Source organism: Gavialis gangeticus, unplaced genomic scaffold, assembly GCF_001723915.1.
Source record: "Gavialis gangeticus isolate Ggan-Ray unplaced genomic scaffold, GavGan_comp1, whole genome shotgun sequence".
NCBI classification, from domain to species: domain Eukaryota; kingdom Metazoa; phylum Chordata; order Crocodylia; family Gavialidae; genus Gavialis; species Gavialis gangeticus.
Genome location: NW_017729014.1, coordinates 15,119,117 through 15,137,147, shown reverse-complemented (window position 1 = coordinate 15,137,147; position 18,031 = coordinate 15,119,117).

Here is an 18,031-nt window from a genome sequence, read left to right as displayed (position 1 = left end):
CAAGCCATTATAGAAGCATCCTCCCATTATTATTTATTCCACGGGAGCACCTAACGGCCTCAATCAAGATGAGAGCCTTGTGCAAACCTGTAGCAAGAGACACCCCCTTCTGCAGTCATCTTTCTTTATAAAGAGGTACAAGGTATGAGGCAAAGTTGGCTTGTGGGGGCAAAGTGACTTGCCCAGGGTCATGCAGCCAGTCAGTGGCAGAGCTGGTAGTTGAACCAAGTTCCCTTGAATCCCAGCTCTTTCCCCTGCACCACCCAGGTATCACCCCACCCACCAACCCCAGTCAGTGTGTCAGAAATCTGCTTTGAGAACTTTATCTGTGGGTGTGTACCTGCTTCTCCTTCCTTGTTCAGCCTCTGGGAGCTCTCCTTTTCTGTTAGCAGCCAACCACAATATGGGGCACCTGACCACAAAGCAGTCACAGCCCAGAGGTGGCAGCCACATTAAAGTTTCTTTAAGCCACTTGTGCTTTGTAGCTACCTGTGTTTATCTTCTACCGGGAGGGAGCAGCATCCCTGTAGCCGGAATGGGTTGACCCCAAGGAAGAGAGACCCGAGTCAAATCCCAGCACAAAAAGGCCTTGTGTCCACCCTACCCTACTCCATTTCCCTAGTCCGGAGAGAATATGAAAGCAAACTCCCCAGCTCATGGAGGCCATACCCAGCTCCATGGACTGAACAGCAGTTCCAGAGAACGTATTGCAAATGTATGTCCTGGCCGGGACCATGCTTTGCTTGGGTGGTTCTCATTAGGCCTAATAAGCACCTGTGCAGACTAACTCCTGCCGCAGCAGAACAAGTTAATGAACCTGGGTGGCTGTGAGGTGCCAGCCGACTTGCTGCAGTGCTCACTAAATGAGCCGCTTAAGCCAGCACTGGCGCCTCTACAAAGCAAAGCTGCTCCCTTTGAGGTCCAAGTCTTATCTGCTTTTTTATCACTCTACAGACTTGTGGGCCGAACTCCCTGGCATGCTGATGCTCTTGTTTGATACTTCCCTAAATCAATTATTCAGGACAGAAAGGGAGGGAACTGCTTTCTCATATGCCAGTGGCTGTCAAAAAGGCTGAACAGAGGAGCTGGAGATGGGAGAGTTGCAGGGGTGTGAAGAAGCACCCCAATATCGAGATGCTGCTTGAATCTCCAAAAACAAGCCAGAAACCCTAACTTTCCCCTTGCCCCTCCTTTCCTGTCAGATGGCCAGTATTTCTCCTTTCAGTCCTGGCTGGAAATACCCCAAGAAGACCTGAACCCAGGCCTCCACCAATCTCAACAAAAATGAGTCAAAAACACACAAAAAAAGGTCAATTCTTTGAAAGAGGCTGACTCCAAAAATGGATGAAAATAGAAGGAGAGAGCTGCTGTGGGGAGAGCATCCGGAGGTCTCAAAGACATTCCAGATCCTCCTGTCTGTCCTTTCTGACGGTGGGTGGTTATGCAGTAGGGTTGGGGTGAATGCTGTTCCTTTCAAACCCCAGTAGAGTGGAGAAGAGCCCTTGCAATTCCCAGCCAACGCATCAAGGGTGTAAGCAAGAGAGAAATCATGCCCCCAACCTACATGCGTGCAGCTGAGATGTGTGCTCCAGGTTCCTGGTGGGCGTACATGCACATATGCACCTTATAGCTCTACGTGCACGGAAGATAATGTGTTTGCAGCCCCCTGACTCGGGCACAATTTGGGCCTCTTTGTTTGCCATGCGTGTGTCTAGATTTGTGTGCAGCGCTGAGAGACGGGAGCAGCTGTGCCCGATATCCAATTAACTCAGGCTGCCTCTTGTGAGCTTCTCTGCCCTGCGTTTCATCCTTCCCACTGCTCCTATCTGAATACCACGGGAAAACACTGCCTTGCCCCCGTGCTGCTCTGGTGTCCTGCGGGATTGAACACATCCTGCAGCGCTTTAGAAACACTTTACTTGTTCTGTGCATTTCACCCTTTGATACCAGGGGGATTTCCCAGCTTTACCAGTTCAATACTTGTCTGCTGAGGTTTAATTTATGTTGTTTTTGTTAACAGAAGGTTTAATATTGAAAGAAAATGAAGAAAGCGTTTAGAGCTTGGAACATTTTTCCATGGAGATAAGCGCTCAGACTCTCCTTAGCAGAGGGGATCTGGCTTGGAGTTGACTTCCACGCTGCATCACATTTGCCATCCTCTTTTTCTTTGTTACAAAGCACCCCTGGTTGCCAATGCCATACACTTAAGTTAGCAACCTAATGAAGTCCTTAGGAGCAGAGTGGTCTAGAGCAGTAGACAAAGACTCAAAGAACCTGAGTCCCATCCTTATTTTTACTGCTGGCCTTGGAGACTTCCTTTGCCATGTTATATCTCACTTTCCCCATGTGTAAAATGGGAAAAATGAGACGAGCTTCCTTGTAAAGCATCTGGAGACCTACTTCTGAACAGAGCTACATACGTAAGAGCTTGGTAACACTGCATATGCACTGAGACACCTGCTCATCCATGGCTTGGTTTGAGATAAGCACAAGGCTCCTCATCACAGTGTAACTTCGCTTAATATAAATGAGAAGGAGCGTGACTGACATTTGTCACATTTGCATGTCCCCAGAAGCTCTCACAGGGGTCATGAAACACCATTTTTTATCTTTGTTGTGTTCGACCCCTTGGAAGAAATGATCTCATAGGGGAAACTCAGCTGAAACACCGCAAACCTAAAGCAAATTTTTGGCTCAGCTTCTCAGGTTTGGATGGCACATTGCATTCTGGCCTGGGAACTGCCCTCTCAATGAGCTGCACCATTAGGTTGGGCATGAAGCTCTCCAGGTGCCTAGGTCCTCATAGCGCCTTCATCGCCATAGCTGCTAGGTATCACACACACGTGCTTTTGAAGCCATCCTGGGAAGGCAGGGAGGTTTCCCAGTTAAGAGACTAAGAGCTCATGCTCACAATGCAATCCTGTAGCCAAGTTATAATCCGAACCAGAGGCTGCGAGACACAATTCCAGTTCCTTCAGCATGAAACAACGATCCCTTCTAGGTAGAGGCTCAGTCTAACTTTGTGGGCCACGTCTAACCTGCGAGCTTTTCCTTCGCTGACCCCTGTCTAACGCCCCCGTGCTATTCTTCTCATGGCTGGCATCCGATTCAAAGGAACAAAGGCTGCGCCCGTGCCCAGGAAGAACGCTGACTCCAGAGAGGAGGCACGCTCACCTCCCTATTGCTCGTCTCTTTGTTGTGCAGCTGGCTCTTGCCAGTCTGCGTGGAGCTCTGTGCCAAGTTGTATTTGGGCAGGATGGGGTTTCAGGATATCACAAAGAGATGTTCTGCTTAATCTTTCTATCTCCTGACAGGATGTGGGCAATGCATCCGCACAATAAATTGCTTTATGACCTTGCTTGCCGCAGGCGTTGTAGCCAAAGTATGGACAAAGCTCATAAGCGTCTTTTTTTTTTTTCCTTTTCAGCTCAAGGGACAATATAGTTTCCTTTATGTACTTAGACCTGCCGAGGTGGTTGCTTGCTATTTAAAAAAAACAACAAAAAACCACAAGAACTTTTCCTTGCTTACAACGAGCTTGCTGAATTGTTTCTGTGTTTTTCCAGAGAAAACAAAATACCTGAAAAAAATCAGTTGTCGTTGTTGGAAAAAATAGAACAAAAACAAATTTGGAGAGAGACTTGTCAAAATACTTCTGAGCCTACATTTTTTGTACCGTATGCACTATTTATTTGTAGCATAAAGGACACATCATAATAAAACTGTGCGTTTTGTGTCTTGATGTTTTCTTTTTAAAGAGAGAGTCTCAACTCTAAATACATTGCAGGCAGTTAGTAGTAACCTGCATTCTAAGATCTGAGAGCATCTTAAAATATAATCGAGAGACATGACCATTTCATTGTTGAAGCCTGATCTGAGATCCTGGAGGACAGATGGGCAATTTATGTAATGGCCATATTGAAATTTTTTGGAGGGGGAAAAATCCCGTGCAGAGTGCAATCAAGTTTTTGTTTTTAATTCTTTTTGGGTGAGTCAACCGATAGAAAAGTATTCATTTCAGGGCAACTGAAATAGTTTGTTTGGCTTTTGTCTGGAAGTCAATAAAGATAAAAGAGATTTCTAAGTGGCAAACCATTTCAGGTAGAACATTTGAAACACTTCACATACAAAATGTCCAATCTTGCCACTTCCAAATTTTCAGATTGTTTTTTTAAAGGAGACGAAATCAGTAAAATCAGCATGTTAGTGAAATCTCCCATTGCCAAATCTTTGTGATTTTCACCAAATCAAAGATTCATGCCAAAAAATCTATCAGGTCTACTCAGGACCCCTGGGATCCCTGCCTGACTATGCTATAGATTTGCCACAGGGCTTTGGGTTAATGCCATAAGCTTTCAATGCTTCACACTTCCATCTATAAAATGGGGATGCCAGTTCTTCCTTTCCCATGTCCACATCTATTTTGTTCTGGATCAGGGTCTGTCTCTTAGTAGAAGATTGGGCAATACTTAGGATAGAAGACATTGATCTGGGTTGCGTTCCCTAGGAACTTGCTACAGTCATACAAATACAGGATTTCATAGATTTCATAGACATTAGGGCTGGAAGGGACCTCAGAAGATCATCGAGTCCAGCCCCCCACCCAAAGGGCAGGAAGTCAGCTGGGGTCATAGGATCCCAAGCTGGGGTCACAGGATTGATGGATTTTAATCCCTTTTTTACAAACACATTAATTGTGAGGCAAAGAAAATAAAGTGACTTGCCCACGGTTACAGAGCTAACCAGTGGCAGAGCTGGGGAGACTGTCTGGAATCCCCGTCTCCTGTTTTGACGTGCTCTCCCGTGCGTGCACAATGCTATACTGGTTTGGCTCAACAGGGGTAACCAGCTGGACAGTTGTCCTTGAATGTCAGACCCTCCCGAGATTACACATGCCAAGGAGAAGGAGGGAGTTGATCCTCCAGAGAGAGTGCTTGCAGCCGGCAGCAAATCCATGGGAGGCAGGATTATGAGTGCACCGTTATGAGAGAGTGTCATGTCTGGCCCATGCCCAAGACTCCCGATTCCTCGAGTGCTGGAGTCAAGCTGCCAGAAATGCAAGTGCCTGGAATGTGCATTAAAATAAATATTTCCTCTCAGGTACTTCTTTCATCTAAGAGTTGCCAGCAAGGCCAGCAGGCCTATGATCCAGCCCCATGGTTTGGCTTGGGATCTGTCTTCTGATCCAGAACCCGCTGTCGATTCCTCTAGAACCAGGACTGCGGCTTGACTGCAGAAACCCTGGCCCCATAGCCCATGGGTATCCAATCCATGGGACATGAGCTCACTCCTGCCTTCCAGTATGGTGCTCGTGACTCCAAAAGGTGCATCCTGCTGAATAAGGGACTTTGGCTCTGCTTCCACACTGTGGTTGGGTGCCTGATATATACCTGTATTATTTACTTGAGTTAATTTAGAAGGTGCAAATCTACCTCGCCTTCTACTTAAGACTAACGGAGCTAATTACATCTCTCTGATTAGGTCCATTCTCTACTGCACTGCCGGCACCCAATGCATTACAAATGCCAAGATGCTCTGATCAAAGAGCAACTTCTGGTTATTTGGATCCCTTATTAAAAATAGTACAATGGCCTAGCTGGTGTTAGCTCTCTAGGGTGGTTACTGTACCGTTCTCCAGCATATATATTGTTGCCTCCTGACTGCCTGAGTTCATTTGTCGGTGGTGATAATCTGGTTATCGGTACTGCTTTTGGTCTCTGTAATCTACCCAGTATGTGATAGTGTTGTAGTAGCAGCTGTGCTCCTCCTTAGCTGGCGTTGACATGACTGCAATGTCTGGAGCCATCCAAGATGCTGCGATTGTATTTCCGAAGCACACATTTAGATCTTCTACTCAGACTTGAATTCAAGTCCCTCCAACAGCACAAACCCTTGCTATTTGAGCTAAGGGAGACTCTTCTTTAACTCTCAGCAGTCTAGGGTTGATGGTATACAGTTAAGTCTCATTCTATCTTGATAGCTATGGCATGCACACATGCCATCAGGTTATTGCAGTGGTCCTCATGAGTCTTTCTTCTTAGGTAACCGGCAGTAGTGAGGACTAAATGACACGACACTTTGACGGTCATGGCATTAGTTGGGATTTCTTGATGGGGAACGATGTGTTGAAGTATGAGGTGCAGAGACAGCCAGTCACCAGCCCTGTGCTGCATTTGGAAGGAAGCCATCTGGCACTTTCGGCGAGCTCTCTCTCTCTGCTGCTTCACAGCGCTCATCTTGCAGAAACACTGCATTGCTGGAAAAGAATGATCATTGTACCTCACCACACAAATACGGGTAGGAGATCTACAAATATCACGTGGCTGAATAAACCATGGGGAGTTGTGTGCCCCAGCACCCTGGGGCCAAGTAGCTGCCTTGCGAGCTAGAACTGCAGGAGTAATAGCAAGGCTGGCTTGAAATGCAATGCTCAAAATTGAACGGCTCGATGAACTGTACTCATCAATGTTTCTCATGCAACTGCCAACACGTTTGTTTGACAGGCTGCATGGCTTGTTTTACAAACAGTGCTCAAGCTTTTTGCCTTTTTCCCCCACCCCACTTTAGGCTGTTTGTCAGACACTACATTAATGTTTTACCCTTTGTTGTTCCCTGTGGTTAGCTCATATCTAGCTCCAGGGCCCATGAGCTGCATAAGGAGATGGAGCTTTGCTTCTGGTGGGCTCTTCTCACCTTTCCAGGATTTCAAATAGGCTGGCACTAAAGTAATATTAAACATAACAAATGCAGAACAGAGTTCCTGATCATATAATGCAGCATGTGTACGGCGCCTCGTGCAATGTGCTCTGGTAACTGGGATTGGCAGGTTATCACCACAGCACAAAGCATGATTAAGAAAATGATACGAAGATTTAAAAAAAGCATGCAAGGTCAACAACGCTCACATCCCTCCAGTGCTTTCTTCCACTGCCCCACAATGGCACAGCGAATGCCTCCACTACAAAACTATTTCACCAGGCTTTTGGTCACTAATGGCAGGTATGCACAGCTGGTGGGGCGGAAGAGATTAGCTTTCACTAGCTAGCCTAGGTGCTAATTCCCAGGAGCTAGCACAAGTAATACAAACCTTTGGTAGGTGCTCTCTGTGCTGCTGCAGCTTCTCTGTCCTCATTACCTGAGCTAAACAGTGTCAGTCTAGTCGCGGTGTGCTTACACACGCTGCAGTTACACCGGCTGACCCAAGCCTACAGCCTCTCTCTGCTGGAGGCTCTCCAGAGTTTGCAGCCTCGATTACAAACAGCTCTTTGTAACCAATGCTCTGAACCCTGTGGCCAGCATGAATCTCAGCAGCGCTTACTTACGAGAACATGGATTCCCAAAATATGTTAGTTTATAAAACAAAGTGGCTGGGCATGCTGGCGGCCCTGGGGTTGATTTATATTCAAAGATCCAAAGTATATAAAAATGTCTTGCGCTTATGGATGTGCTGCGGATGCACAATGAATGTGCTGAGGATGTGCCTGGTTGGGAGGCAGCTGAATGAAAAGGACCCTGGCGGAGGTTAGATGCAGGCCCTGCGTTGACTGCAAAGGGGCTGCCAGGTGTTTAAGGTTAAACACGGGCTTCAGAGGTTGGTTGGATCGGGACCAGAGTACTCAGTGTTACACTGGATGGAGAAGCTATGTGGAATGAGCGGTTGTATCCTTGGTTGGCCGTGAATGAATACAAGGGAAGAGTGATCCGATTCCACCTAGTAGGTACCTACCTACGTGTCGAAGTGTTGTCTTCTTCCTCCCTCCTCTTAGGTTAACAACTTTTCAGGGACTTGACCAGGATGAAATAACTCCCCTTTGCTGCTGAATGCTGCCCTCTTTCCCACTGCTGTACAAGGCGCTGAAATAAAACGAAGAAAGATGGCTATTTACCATTTACATATTGCAGCACCCCTGGGATCCAGGCAGGGACCCACTGTGCCAGATGCTGTACCAACGCCCACCAGTAATCCAGCACAGAAGAGAAGATCTGCGGATGCCTTTGTTTCTGTGTTAGCCCGTCTCTCAGTTGGAGCATTAGGCCAATGTCCAAGTCAATTCTTATTTCATCCAAGCAAATCAGTCTGTCTCAAGCTGGACGCTTGCTGTGTTTGACACACCCAGGGGAGCTGAGCCTACCACAGCCTCCTGTTTGCTTTCTAAAGCCTCTTGTTCGTTCTATAGCTTGTGTTGGCCCAAGGTGAGTTGTTTCAGCTAGTAGTGGCCGCACCAACTTTTCGCTTTGGCTACTCAAGTTAAAAAAACAGAGACTAAAAACACAGCCTGAGACTGTGATGGACAAGTGTGGGATGACATAGTGGTTACTATTCCCAATATATGGTGACCCAGGCTTTTTAGGGCCTTGTCTATAAGTAGACAATTGGGTTCACAATTGTATGGGAAAAGAAGGGAGCTATAGAGCACCACAAAAGGTTGTCAGTCATTAAGAAATGGGCTGCTGTGTTGTGTTCCTGCTATGGTACCAGCCAGAAGCGAGCTCCAGTTCTCAGTGATGTTGGTTGTTGCTGTGTCGGATGCAGCTCTGAGCTGTATCTGCATCTCTGTGGAGTGAAGATTAACTTGCCACATAGTGCCCCTTTGCTAGCTTACAAACCTGGAGACCCCTGCATGCAAGGTTCCACATAAGCACGCAGATTTATTAGTAATAAACAGGAAAAAATGGTTACTTCCTATGCTCAGGAAAAATTGGAAGTTGTTAAAGGAAAATGCATGATAAACACGTGCTCCCAGCTCCCTGTTTCGGTATGCAGAATTCAGAGCATCTTCAGAGGAAGCATGTGAGCACCTGTTAGCAATATCTACAAATCTTAAGGGACTTGCAACAGACTCGCAAGGCAATGGTAAATGTGTTCCTAGAAGCTCTTTATAAAGCGGATCCTATTTGCACCGGTCCCTTGCTCTGCTTAAAGATGCTCTGAGCTCTGCAGGCTGAAACGGAGGCATATGAGCAACTTCTGAATAAAGCTCATGTGTTTCTCCGTGCTGGCACCACCCTCCAGCAGTGAGAGCTTGTTCTGAGACTACAACAGATGCAAGTTGTGTTCCTGGCTCTGCTACTGACTTGTTCCCATGACCTTGGCAAGTCCCTTAGTTTCTTGGTGCCTCCGTTTCCCCATCAGTAAGATATGCCTAATGATACGTACTCAGCCTCAGGATACATTTTGCAGTCTTTACCATATAAGTGATTCTTGCACCCCAAGGACAGAATGCAGCTGATCAGCCATTAGGATACCAACCCTCTTGTAATCATTTCTGGCTTTAAAACCAAACCTAAGTTATTTAGGGCTAATACAGCTGGGATTGGAGTCAAACCAGGTCACAGGCAAGCCCATAAACCAGAGCAAGGCTATTTAGGGCCCTGGCCCTGTGTCAGTCTGCCTGCGCCTCTGCCCACTTGCTTGCAGGCTGCCTATGTGGTTCTGCGATGGTGTGAGTTATGGCTTCAGAAGATTGGGAGGGAGCAAAGACTAAGTAGCTGAGGATGAATAGGGTTTTTTTCTGCAGCTCATTAAGCCGGTAATAAGTACCTTGCTGTGTTACTTTTGGGAGCATGTTCTGTGGCTGCAGAGGAGAAGGTGGCTAATGCGTTTATTCACACGTTGCAGCTTGGAAAACTGCTTAATTTGTACTTCTTGCCGTTCCACTCAGGGGCTTGGTATTCTCAGAGCAGAGCCTGCTGAAAGCTGGCAAGGAGAGAAGCACTTTCTTTCCTGTGCCTATCGTAGATAATCCCCTCCCCAACTTGCAGACAGCTTCCCCACCCCTCAAATAACAGAGACCTCATCTCCACGGCAGCTTTCCCAGTTCTCACTTGGGGAACCAGAGAGAAACTGGGCTGGCCTGCATGTCCTGGCTAGAAGATCAATTCACGTTCTGACCTTGTGGCCAGGAACAGTGCCATTCAGACCATCAGGACCATAACCTTGACCTGGGAAGGGCTTGCCATAAATGACACGTCCCTCTTGCCTCTGCTTTTGCAGGTTCCAGATATTTTCTAAGCTTGGAAATGCACATATAGATTGTAAAGTAATTTCCCATGTGGCCACATGCAGTATTTTTGCCTTCACACCTTTCCTGATCACAGCAAACTCAGGCAGGAGTCTAGATCAATGCCCCATACTACTCTGCACATGCACAGGTGGGCGCAGGGGCTTTGGGGTCACTGTTTCCCCACCCTATGGAGACGGGTGAGGCTGAGCAGGCAATGGAGCAGAGCCAGGGCAGGGAGAGCAGTAATCTGTGCCAGGAGCAGGGAGGAATCAAGCATGGAATTGGGACCTTCTTGGATGAAATCTGGTCCCTACTCTGGCCTTAGGCCAATGCAACTCTGGGCTGCTCCTCTAACTCTGATCTAGTCCCAAGCCAGGCAAGATTTGTAAAACTTTGCGTTGAGACGCAGAATTTGATCTCACCTTGCATTCCCCCATCACCAAATTATTGCATCACCAATGGGATTTTGGCAGGTAGCCTTCATTCATAGCTGGGCTTGCTTAATGAGGAGGACTATAACCAACTCTTGAGCCACCATTTCAGAAAAAAAAAAGTTTGATACCATGATCTCCAGGCAATTTTACTTTAGGAATTTCCAACCACCGGTGGGAAAAATCCACTATGAAGTGACTGCGTTTCCCAGCATTGATTGTTTTACACGCTGCACCATTAGATGAATGAGGAAAGAGATAAAACCATATTGTCATGGGGGAAATGGTATTTCATGCAACATGTCAAAGTCCTTCCTGTCTCAAAAATATGACTAACATTAAATCTGCCATTTGAGATTATCATGTACTTCTCTACAGAGACTTTTGCATTTGAAATATGAGTGGCCATTTGAGTTATTCTGTTTATACTAAACTCTGTGGTCCCTCTCTCTACCTGTACCTATCTGTAAAAGATTTTTTGTATGTTTAAAGATTATTGTAGTATTATTTGTATGCTTAAACATAAAGATGACAGCATCGAGGTTTAGGTTTAAAAACAAGCATCTCAAACATTTTTTTACAAATACGTTGCTTGACTAAAAATTCAAATCCATTTGATGTTTGTTCATACCCTCTAATGCAGCAACTGTCAGCTGATGGCAAAGTGAATGAGTCCAGTGGTTTTCTCAGAAGTCACATTTTTTTCAGGTTTCAAAATATTGGGAGACTTTGAATTTTAATTAAAAAAAATGTAACAATTGGGATCATTCTTACAGTAACATGAAACTACCTTCACGAGCCCCATATTTTTACCAACTCTCCTTTGCAGCAAACTGCAAATATCAGGAAAGATCCATGGAAGTCAGATATTGGATTTACAAATGTAAGAATCTGCATAGGAAAGTAGATGTTATGAGCAGAGAGAGCTAGTTAGCTTATAAGGTGCATCTCTACCCTGCCGGCTAGAAGTTAAGTTCATTCAACTGAAGTATGTAAATCATGTCAGATAATCCAAGTGCCCTTTCAAAATGAGCCAGTACTGTATCCTTCACATTCTGCACGTTCACCAGGGAAGAAGGAGGAAGATAGCTTGAAAGGTCTCAGGACAGTAAGGCATGTTTAGAAAACTTTTCAGTTTCCAAAAAACTTCTTCCAGGAGCTGTGTATTTCAGGCTCCATCGAGTCAGCTTCTGGTAGCAGCCCAGTTCATACCCACCTGCAAAGGAGTACTTGGTTTAGGCGGTGGTTCTCAACCTTTTTTATCCCAGGATCCATTTGAAAACATCAATGGCCAGTCCCGATCCAGTGCCCCTGACTCCCGACTTGCTGCCCCCCCCACCTGCAGGCACTAGCCCCCCAGTGTGTGGGGCAGGGGGTGGATGTGTGGGGCAGGGTGAGGTGTGTGCAGGGCCTGGGACTCATCCAGCCTGCCAGGGAAAAGGCGTTGGTTTCCCCTGTTTTTCTGCTTTAAAGGAGAATCCATTTTTAAAGTTTGTTCGTGACCCTTCCGTATATTCTTGCCACCCACTTGTGGGCTGCAACCCATGGGTTGAGAACCGCTTGTCTCGAGTATGCAGTGGAATAATTATACTTGAGCACTAGAGGGAGGTTCAAAATAGCTATTTCAGAGACAAAGTTAATGCAAAGGCCCTTTCTGCCTTTTCCTAGTGCCCACCCGGAGAGAAATCAAAACCAGTAATGCAGGTGCCCTAGCTTACATCTCAGCCATAGGGTCTCACACGAAGCCAAGCTGTGTGCAACCTATTGCCATGTGCACTCGCGAATCCCAGTGCTGCCAATACCTATGTCATTACCTGCCACAGCAACTCCACGCCCAAACCTCATCCAGTTTTCGTGAGAAGGCTGAGAGCTCCTGGAAACTTTGGGAGTGGAGGCCTTGCCAGGCTGTTGTAGACAAGAGCCAAGAAAGCTGCTGACCATGGGGTCTACGCACTCCTGCTGGGGACGGTGAGGGCAGGAGTGGGAGGAAGGGGTGGGCTACTATCTGCAGAAGGTGAGGTGATGATATTACAGCTACTGCCTTTGTAGGCTGCCGTTTCTCCCCCTCCTCTCTTGCCTGGCAGGCTAGACTCCTGATCCACAAGGCTCTTCGTCTTTCTGTCTGCTCAGGATGAGTAATGTTTACGCTCATTTATTTAATCCCTGCTACCTTAAGATGTCCTCAGGCCAACAGTAATGTCGGATCAGAGATTAATAGGAGGCTTAAGAGCAATAAAAACAGAGGGCACAATGCAGGGCCATTCACCTTCAGTACAGCCACTGCAAGAAGCCCCGTAGTAGCGAAGAGCCCAAACACACTGGCTTGTTTATTCATTTCGGGGCTGCTCCAAAGCAAATCGAAGTCAGTGGCTCAGGGCCTAGAAGGGGAGCCATCTCTTTTCTAGTGCACTGCCTTCAGTCAGCTGCTGAAAATAAATTGGTTGGGGAAATTCCACCGGTGCCTTGCTCCTGCTCTATTTTCCTTACCTGACCCAGCCTTGGACTCTCCTCCAAGGGATTATTATCGGGTACAAGGGTGCGGAGCTTGTCCCAAGCCATCAAGCAGGTGTTTTCGCCCCTGCTTAATAGCAATGTAGGCTTTTCCCTACAGCGGCAATAAGAGTAGGGTTCTGTTGTCTTATTTCAGAGGAGCCTGCAGTGGTGTTGCTTCGGTTTAGGCAGATAGATCAAATGGGGGTAGGTGTAGAAGTGAAGGATGAATGCAGGGATAGCTATTGAGACTGAGAAGCCCGCATGAAGATGTATGCCTTCATATGAGACCATGTGGCAGCATAGATGGCTAGGTGTGTTTGAGGATGGGCAGGGTGAAGAGTTCCTGGTTGCCCATCCTGTGCCCAGACTACTAGGACAAAGACTATGAGCCACTGCAAAACAGGCTTCACTCAGAAATAAATGTAAGACCATCTGGGTCTAGATTTGCTGATTTCCCCCCATCTCGCACACATTATTCTTCAGCATCTTGTATTGAGAACCAACTGCAGCTCAGGCCTGGCTTTATCGGATGAAAATTTCCATCTCGCCTCAACCTCTGTAGCATGTAGTGCTGAGACGGGGCGTGAGCGTGGCGAGTGGTGCCTGGGCACGGCGTCGCTGAGGCTGTGCTGCCGATGGGCTGTTGGCTCACCGGGCACGTTGGCGCTGTGTCAAAGGCCTCACACAGAGAGCGGGTACGGCTCCCGCGCCAGCTGTTTATCCATTTCTCCAAGGTGTGTCTGGGTAAACTCCATGGGCCTGCACGTGTGTGCGAGCACACACACACGCACACTGCACGTCCCACCAGGCTCAGGGGATTTGTGATGCCACCTCATGGCAAGGCAGCCCAGCGTGGCAAGCACCCAGCTGTGTCCTGGAGCTGGGAGTCCTGCTGGGGGTGCCCCAGTGCCATGATTAAGATGCCAGGTGGTCCCAGGGGTGTGATGGACCTGCGGGCTTCTCTGTGTAGGCATTCCTTGGGACAATCGCGTGTCAATCCTCAACACAAGGCGGCTTTGAGTGCCCCCTTGTCCCTTAGCTTCGCTTTCCCCTGGCTCCATCCATCACGACATGGGTGGCAATACCCTATCCAAGCAGACTTATGCCTTCCTGTTGTTAGATTATTCTTGGCAGTCCCTGCACTCCTCATAATTAGCTCTCTAAGAGGGCTAAGAAAGATCAACACACGCTATGCCATTTTGTCTGTGAGGCAGGAGGCAGAGGGGAGGTACAAAGGGAAAGGAGCAGTGGCCTGTGGAAGTCTAGGGAAAGGAGCCCCCTTGCATTTCAGTCCGCACTGGAGCTGATAGGGGGTTATCACTATCAGCACAGCAAAAGTGTGCACGCCATTAGGGGAGACCTGCCCAAAGCAGCTAACTGGAGTACAGTAGGAGCCACATCGCAGTGATCGGATGCTATGTTGTTCCTAAGTGACCCTTGCTGTTATAGGGAGTGACGTGTGACTAGACCATGTGTTAAAGGAATGTCGATTAGAGGGTGTTGCTGTAAACAAGCATCGGCTGTACAAGTCATGGTGTAGCCACTGCCGCTGGGAGCTCAGCCTGGTGTATTCACCCAGCTTCTGAGATGGGTTTTGTAGCCAGGCTGGAGTTCCTGCCTCGCACGGCCACACAGAGCCCAAGCTCGGCAGCCTAAAGCCAGCTTTAGTTAGGTCTGTCCAAGCTGCAGTCACATTTCTTTGGATCCAGCGTAGCCTTGAAGCAGAGCTGGGGGGGCAGGGGTTAATTTAGCTGCATGGAGGCTCTAGGGTGCTTGGTGAAGCTGCTGCCACAGCTGTTCTGTGCTCTGGAGGAAATAAGGTGGATTATAATGCGTATTAGCTGGCAGTATCCAGTAGGTCACCCTGACTCCAGAAGGGCTTATCTGGCCTAAAAGAAAATCACAATCAAGCTCTAATAATAAGGTTCATAGAAAGATATTAAAGGACCCAGGAAAAAAACAGCGCGCTCACCATCGCAAAGCCCCATCTGTGCCCTCACAGACAAGGCCAGACCAGCATCAGCACCATTTACATTCCACTTCAGCACCCTTAAACCCTAAAGTGGCACCTAGTATGTCTTGTGCTGCACATGTTTTTCCCTGTAGCTCTTATCGTGATTATGTTTGTCATTGTCACGGCAAACCCTCTGCCCCCAATGCTTTCAGTGGCCTTGGGCAAGTCCCTTTGCCTTCTTGTTCCATGATTTCTAGAGTTCAAGATGGGGATTATGAAACTAACCTACTTTCAGGCTGTGCCCAGGATGGAGGGGGTTCCTGCCTGGTCTTCTGTTGACTTCTGTTGCAATCTAGGTTGTTTTTTTTAATACGCATAACATTTGTTTAGAAAGTCCTATAGAAATTAATTGGCAATGGGAGTTTTCTATTATTTCAACCTAATTTCTGGGCTCAGCAGCAAATTATAACACCTCTCCTGTTGGTCTGGATATGCTGGTTTGCATATTGGGGAGCCCTGCCCATTCTCCACACATCCCCATCTTCTCATCATCCAGTTGTTCTAGTAAGCAGGCCTCCTTCTGTGCATGTAGATCCAAAGTACAGGTAATCTGTGCACTGGTATCTGTTACTCCCGGCATGAACATAGACTGGGGTGGGCAATTAATTGGGCCCGCAGGCTATATAGGGGAGTTTTGATGAGCTGTCATGGGCTGGGTTGCACCCCTCAGACCATGGATCAGCTCACTAAAAATCTCTGAGTGGCTCTGCGCCATGCTGGGCTGGGTAACTAGGATAGGGCCGTGGGTGGGCAGGGAGCAGTATCCAAGAACGGCACAGACGGGCAGGGCTGGGATCTTGGGACAGTGACAGTGCGAGGCCGGGGCTCAGGGCAGACTGGCAATCTGCTCCCTGCACGCCCCTGCTTGCAGCACCTGCGCTTGTCTCAGGGCTGTGCGGGTGATGGATCATGGCTCTGCCCTGGCCCTGGCCCCAGCCCTGTGCTGTCACTGCCCCACAATCCCACCCTCTGATCCTGGCCTCACCCATCTGTCCTGCTCCCAAATATCACTCCCTGCCTGCCTGCCTGAAGCCCCATCCAATCCACCCAGCCTGTGTGAGTCCTGCCCCTGATGGTGGGTGCAGGGTGGACTGGCTGGGGTGCCCGGGTGGCAGGGCTGGGTCTAGTGGTGGCAGCTGCCAGAAGGAGCCACCATCACTGGGAAGCGAGCCTGGCCTCCTTACCACCCTGCTGCACACCAAGGGGTGGTGGGACAAGTTGCATGCACCATGGTCTGGGCTGCTCCCTGCGCTTGGGCTGGGTAGGACTGGGGGACCCACCACAGGCCAGACAAAATCCCTTGGTGGGCCAGAACCAGTCCATTGTTCATATTTTGCCCACCCCTGACACAGACCACATTACCCTTTTCCCCTACAAATTGTGTGTCTAAGGGCATACTGTGGCATACTAGTAGGTGATTATTGGGAGGCATAAGCCAAAGCTCGACCTGAAGAAGCCACAGGCCAAACCACAAGCATTACTAATGGAGTAAATCAAGTGCAGAGTGAGGTTCTGTATCACTTTTCATCTACTGCTCACTCCATAAATTGATTCTCACAACATTCCTGGGAGGGTGTTTGGAAACAGTATACCCATTTTACAGGTGGGAAAAATGAGGCACAGAAAGAGAGAGAAGGAGCAATCAAACAGAATGCCCAAAGCCTACATCAGTGGGAATCAGTGGCAGATCAGGGTTAGGACTCTCCTGGCTCTCAGTCCTCTGGGGTCCTTTGCTGTTGTATTTGAGGAGATGAATTAGCTAACCTCTTGGCAAAACCAGGTGATGTGTGAAATCATCATTTCGCTGTCAGTATCTCCAATACATCATGGCGTAATGCAGTTAATTGGCTTGGCCGACTTGCAGCTTCACGCATAGCAGCTCGCACGTTACTAAGCAAACAAGTGTAATCCAGTAGCTACAGTTCTCTCAAAAATGAGATCATGTCCCTTCTGACTCTTAACATAGCATTTCTGTTCTGTACTGGCCTGACCCCGGGTGAAAACCGTCTACTTGTCTTACGCCACTCGAGTGGCGAGGGGGGAAGATGTGGAAGGAACCAGAGCTGAGCTTTGCAAGTGAAATAATCCCAAGTAAACCCAGAGCCAAAGAGTTTAACCCTAGAATTTAACCCACTTTCCATGCCCTGCCTTCAAAATCAAGATGAAATTAGCCAGCTGGCCTAATACCTAGGCAAAGGCATCACCTGAATCTTCCAGCTGGACTGCGTTCCTGCCTGCTCTCATGATTTCATCACAAGAGCCGGGGTTTCTCTTCAGGCTCCAGCTTTTAGATTTAGGAGGACAACGAAGCATCCATTGAAAACAAGGAAACCAGTACCTTCCTCGTGGTTGCAGAGAACAGAGTGACAATATGAATCCCAAAGCTTCCAAGGCTGGACCGAAATTCCTCCCTGCCCTGCATTTTAATCTGAAAAATCCTGTGATCATAAGACAATTTGGGGGTGGAGGGAGGGGCTGGTTGTGATTCAGAGGGTGCAGCTTCTTATCTGTCGCTAGCATATGTGTGTTTTAGTTTTGCTTAAAAGAAAACCAGCCCACCATGGTTCGGACTGGTGTTTCCTACATTTTCTGCCCCTCTGGCAGGCAATTCTAGTCTGCATTGGCTCTGTCTGCTGTGCGTGTCAGACCTCCTTGGCAACCCGCTTGTGGAGTCAATGAATCAATGAGTGGGAAGGGACCTAGACAGATCATCGAGTCCGACCCCCTGCCAGGGGCTGGAAGGAGCATTGGGGGTGGCAGGGGTCATAAGATCCCAGCCAGGTGCCTGTCCAGTCTCCTCTTGAAGATCCCCAGGGAAGGTGAGAGCACCGCTTCTCCGGGGAGCCTATTCCAGGCTCTGGCCACCCTTACCATGAAGTAGTTCTTCCTAATATCCAACCTAAACCTATCCTCTCTCAGCTTGTGGCCATTGTCCCTGGTGACCCCAAGGGGGGCCCTGGTGAACAGACTTTCCCCGAGTCCCTGCTGCTGGCCCCTGATAAGGTTGTAGGCAGCCACAAGATCCCCCCTCAGTCTCCTCTTGCGAAGACTGAAGAGATTCAGGTCCCTCAGCCTCTCCTCATAGGGCT